Here is a 6,244-nt window from a genome sequence, read left to right on the forward strand (position 1 = left end):
AGGAAAAATAAAGGTATTTATGGTAACTGTTTACATATGTAATCTTTTTTGTGTGGTTTTATGTAGTTTTTTTATATGTGAAATGATGCAGATAAAAACTCAAAATTTAGGGAATCTTCAACTTCAGGGCATAATTGGGTAGAGGGTAACTTGTGTTAGTTATGTTACTTCATTTTTTTTAATTAGTAGATTAAAAATACTGGACTGTAACTTGTGTTATTACGACTTGACCATAGCAGTTGCAGCCAAACGAGAAGGGATCTTGGTAGGAAGAAAGAGAACCACAATATCGGATACGACAACAGGTGGCCATAAAGCGAAAGAAGGTAGATGGAGAAACCAATGAAGAATGGGAACAAGAAGTCGATGAAGGGCAGGTGGTGGGTACCTTTGACGTTGCACAGAAGTTACCCTCAAGTGTAACACATGTTACAAACATGTGTTACATATGTTCAACCCTTTTGTTACCAAAAATCGGGGCTGCACATATGTTAGACATGTTTGTAACTTATGTTACACTAGAGGGTAACACATGTATGATCATTTTTGGATCATTTGTATATATTTAAGTCTGTATAAACATTTTTGTTACGTTTAAGTTTTATTGTAATGTGTTGTGAAGGCCATGTTTTTGGATGAAGACGGATGATCTCGTTTATCTTATAAATAAAAAGTTATGTTTTTTTTGCTGGCATAATTAGCTACATATGTTTGTAACAATGTTACACATGTTACTTATAGTTACACCAGCCATTTCTTAGATACAAAAATGGGCTACACATATGTAACACATGTATAGCCACGCTACACATGTTACATATAGTTGTTACATGTGTTACAACCAAAGTTTACACATGTATAACATATTACACAAGATGTAACATGTGTAAATTGGTAACACTTATGTAACACTTCAGTGTAACACATGTTACAGGTTGTATCCCTTAAACTCCAAAGTCAACGTAAGTGATTGTGATTGAACAAGAAATTTCACTCAAATCCAATGTCAACGCAATATCATCCAACTTCTCTATACATGTTACATGATGTAACAAACCTACAACATCGATACCCACAAAAAGGTTACACGTGTTACGGCAAAATGGGAAATGTTGTTTCACTCTATAGTGTGTAACGTTGTTACTACATATAAGTAACTTTTTTTATTTGTAAAATAAACGAGATATTCCGAATAAATTATGAAGTTTCTAAAGGTAATGAAAATGTGTTATCCAAGTGAAGTTCATCTAAAAAACATTTTTGCATTTAAAATCACTATTACGTTAAGTATATATGTGTAACTACCTGTAACAACATATATTACCTCAAAGTGTAACACATGTTACAAGATATAACACAAACAGTTTAGAATGCAACTGGCAGAAATGTAACATACGTAGCTAATTATCCCATAAAAAATGGCTTTTTATTTGTAAAATAAACGAGATCATAAAAAGTATAACCCCCCCCCCCAAAAAAAATTAAAAGCCAACTAAAAACAATCATAAGTTAACAAAAATCTAACTATGCTTCGCTTCTTAATAACCATCTTCATCTTGAGCACAAAACATCCATTCACCTATGAACAAAACAAGTACGTCACTGTTAATCTCCTGTAGTTAAACTTATTAATCTGCTATGTAATATGTGTAAAGTTTTGCTATAACACATATAACACACGTTACAAACATGTGTTACATATGTGTATCCCCCTTTGTGTCCAAAAAAGGGGTTGGGGGTAACTATAAGTAACATGTGTAACGTTGTTACTACATATAAGTAACTTTTTTTATTTTTAAAATAAACGAGATATTCCAAGTAAATTATGAAGTTTCTAAAGGTAATGAAAATGTGTTATCCAAGTGCAGTCCATCTAAAAAACATTTTTGCATTTAAAATCACTATTACGTTAAGTATATATATGTAACTCCCTGTAACAACATATATTACCTCAAAGTGTAACACATGTTACAAGATATAACACAAACAGTTTAGAATGCAACTGGCAGAAATGTAACATACGTAGCTAATTATGCCAGCAAAAAATGTAATAACGTACGTATACATGTAACATGAGTATATGCACCACAAGTAACATGAGTATATGCACCACAAGTCATACGCATGTTACATGTGTGTATGAAACACACATGGTATATATGTGTATGAAAAACACTTGGTATATGTAACGTGTATACATCCAAGCATGCTAGTACATGTGATTTGTAACACAAGTTACAAAAGTATATGCAACACATGGGAATCATTATCATATAATATAAACCAAGTAACCGCATAACAACAGTGGTTAACACAAGTAATACATGATGGTTTCATTGGTTACCAAATTGGTTATGGGGGTGCACCCTTAAAAAAAATAGGTCCGTAAACATGTTAGAATGTGTTACACATGTTAGAATTGTCCATTGATTTGAAGTAACAATAGGCATTCTAATATGTATCTGCTTAATGTTGTGAAAAAAGATTCCTTCATTGTTACTTCAAAACAATATGCTTTGCTCCTTGATAACCATCTTCATCTTGAACATAAAACATCCATTCACCTATGAACAAAACAAGTACATCAGTATATGTTATAACATGTGTACTTGTGTAAAGTTTTGTTGTAACAACTATATGTAACATGTGTAATGTGGCTATACATGTGTTACCACTCTAATGTAACACATGTTACAAGCATGTGTTACATATGTGCACCCCCCTTTGTGTCCAAAAAGGGTTGGGGTAACTATAAATAACATGTGTAACGTTGTTACTATATATGTATCTAATTATCCCACAAAAAGACACTACTTTTTATTTTTAAAATAAACGAGATATTCTTAATAAATTATGAAGTTTCTAAAGGTAACACGTAACACATAACATATAGGATAAACAAAAGCCCCAAACAAGTAACATATAGGGGCTTGCACATATGTAACACATGTTTGTAACTTGTGTTACACTAGAGTGGTAACACATGTAACATGCCTATACATGTCTTACCGCCTAGTATAACACAAAAAAACAGTTAGTATTCAGATCAAAAGCCCCAAACAAGCAACCAAACTAACAAAAACAGTTACTGTTCAGATCAAAAGTCTCAAACAAGCAACCAAACCAAACACAATTTTTTTTATAAAATAAACGAGATCATCAACGATTAGATTATGGACTTTTTAAAGGTAACTAATATATAAAAACAACAACAATCATTATCTCAATTCTAAAAAAATTTTAAATACATTTAAAAAAAAATTCCCCAACAAACTATCAAATCTATTTTACTCATACACACACAAAATCATTCAACTTTTACCAAATAAATAACATTAAGACATGGAACCAGTCCATGTCATACTTGTGAGTATGTTCTTTGTGTTCTAACGACTTTTTCTCTTAACCAAAACCCATGAACCAAATGATTTCTGACCTGTTTCTCTCTCACACAATTGTGTGTGTTCTTGGTGTTCTAACAACTTTCTCTCTTTAGAACCCATGAACCAAATGATTTCTGACCTGCTTCTCACTCGCACACTTGTGTGTGTTTTTGGTCTTGGTGTTCCAATAATTTTCCCTCTCTAGAAACTCATGCAACCAAACGATTTCAGCCTGCTTCGATCTTCAGATCTGGTGGCTTCAAAAGAAAGGGATGAGTACATGAACACATGGTGTCTTCGATCTTCGATCTTCAGATCTGGTGGCTTTGATCTTCGATATTCAGATCTCGTAGCTTTGATGGTGGCTTTGATGAAAAGGTGATGTTTCTCTCTCTAATATCTAATGAATTATTTTAAAAATGGTTCGATAAAAAGTGATATATGAGAGAGAGAGAGAGATGTGACATAAAGAAAATGATGGGATGGGGAAGGGTGAGGTGATCGTTTGAACAAAATGACTAAATTGCCCTTTGATCATGTGTTTTTAATAGATGATGTGGATCAATCATGTCCACACAATCCAGGTTTCTCAAGTTTTCTAGATTAAATAGGTTTTCCATAGATACTTACATATATATATATAGGGTCAGGATTTAGAGAGAACGGTGAAAAGTGTGAGAACGGTGAGAATAATTTTGGTGGTGACATGTGGCATTGATGTTAAATTACACTAAGGGGTAATATTGTCAAAAAACACATTCACATGAGCTGGGTGTTCAAATAAAACGCCATAAAAACACTCAAAAAAGCTATTGTTATGCAGGCATAAAAAAAAAAACTATTTTTTTGAGCTATAATTTGCAACAGCTCAAAAAAACATTTTTTTGAGCCATATAGCTCTCAGTTAAAACGACATAACAAAAAAAAAAAACTATTTTTTCTAGCTATAATTTACACCAGCTCAAGAAAACCATTTTTTTAGCCATATAGCTCAAAAAACGCCATAAGCCCACGTAAAAAAAAAGCTATTTTTTGAGCTATAATTTACAACAGCTCAAAAAAACCATTTTTTTGAGCAATATAGCTCCAGTTAAAACGCCATAACAAGCTATTTTTTTGAGCTATAATTTACAATAGCTCAAAAAAAAAAAACCATTTTTTTGAGCCATATAGCTCAAAAAACGCCATAAACGAGCTATAATTTAAACAACTCAAAAAACCATTTTTTGAGCCATATAACTCAAAAAACCATTTTTTGTGTCTAACCGCCTAAATTAATATTTTTTGAGCTCAGAAAAATCATAATTTGTACTGTAAAAACGCTATAAAACACCAGTTAAGAAAAACGCCATAAAAAAACTCAGTTGAAAACACCATAAAACACTCAGTTCAGAAAAACGCCATGAAAATACCTAGTTAAAATGCCATAAAAACACCTAGTTCAGAAAAACGCCATGAAAATACCTAGTCTAAAACGCCATAATACACCTATTTTAGAAAAACGCCATAAAATCCAGTTAATTTTTTTCGAAAAGTATATCACTAGTATACTCGTTGGAAAGTTAAAAAAACGCTGAGTTTTATGGTGTAATTTTTTTCGAAAAATAATCACGTATAAAGAAGTTATTGTCGTTTAAATATGATGGGGGAAAATGGCATGTGATTGACATGTGCACCTTTGTTTGGATCTTCCTATTTTACCCCTGCTGGTATTTCCAAGGCCCCTATTATTTACAAAAATGTCACCGCGTCAATCTTAGCCACAAACCACTAAGATCTTGTGGCTGAGAATCGTTCTCACCGTTCTCACACTTTGAGGTGTTCTCTCCTGATCATGTTCCTATATATATATATATATATATATATATATATATATATATATATATATATATATATATATATATATATATATATATATATATATATATATATATGTTTATTTTCGTCACTTGTCTGACTTTTATAATTTTCATTACTTGTAGTAATGGTGTATGTATAAGTCCATAAATACGTAAAATTGTCCAATAAGTCCGAATATTTGTCCAAGTCCATAAATTTTTAGGATATGTATATTTATATCAATATATATTATTGTATTTGTCCATATACCCTTTTATGGGTAATTTTGTATACTAGTATACTTGAGTATTTCTTATGTATTTGTATGTGTATTTTGGTGGTGATACTCCCTTGGAGTATTTAGTGCATTTTTCAAGTTCATAATATACACTAATACATATAATACACATAATATACACTTAGCACATAATATTGTGACCGCTAAACATATATTTTTTTCCTAAAAATATACATACTTAATATTGATTTTAACCTTGAAGAAAACCTTATTTCTTAACTTGTAATTTTGTATAAAAATTAGAAAACCTTAGTAAATATTTTTAGGTGAATTTTTGGGGAAAGAGTTTCACCAAAACTTATATTTTTCTAAGTGTCAAAATTTTATAAAAATTTTGACATAGTTTTCCCTAAAAATGGAGGTTTCACATGTTTTTAAAACATGTGTTTATTTTCTTTTCATCATCAAAGTTCAAGATTCAACACATTACAAGTAAAATCACTAAAATCATCATGTTAAATCGTATAATGAACTTGAATATTTATTAAAAACATGTAGTTTTTAGATCTACATTTTACATACTTAGATCTTCCAAAATAAAAATTTTTGTGAAACTTTAACAAACTTTTATGAACTTTATTTTACAAAGTTTAACCATCCACAAGTCTTATATTTCTAAGATCATGAAAGACATATTTTAAAGCCACTTTCATGCTTACTTTGAAAACCTTCAAGTTCATGACCAAGTTTCATCATGGATCTTTCAAGATCCATGCTTAAACTT

The 6,244-nt window shown here is 30.9% G+C and overlaps 1 long non-coding RNA gene across 1 annotated transcript; it reads right to left on the reverse strand.

The window, feature by feature from the left end:
• Positions 1-2,336: 2,336 nt before the first annotated feature.
• LOC110864045 lies at positions 2,337-3,790 on the reverse strand. The gene is made up of 2 exons (XR_002549573.2): positions 3,437-3,790; positions 2,337-2,564 (listed from the first exon to the last, which is right to left on the reverse strand). It is a non-coding gene; the product is annotated as an uncharacterized LOC110864045 (long non-coding RNA).
• Between the last annotated feature and the right edge of the window lie 2,454 nt (positions 3,791-6,244).

This window comes from Helianthus annuus, chromosome 6 (genome assembly GCF_002127325.2).
Source record: "Helianthus annuus cultivar XRQ/B chromosome 6, HanXRQr2.0-SUNRISE, whole genome shotgun sequence".
Lineage (NCBI taxonomy): Eukaryota > Viridiplantae > Streptophyta > Magnoliopsida > Asterales > Asteraceae > Helianthus > Helianthus annuus.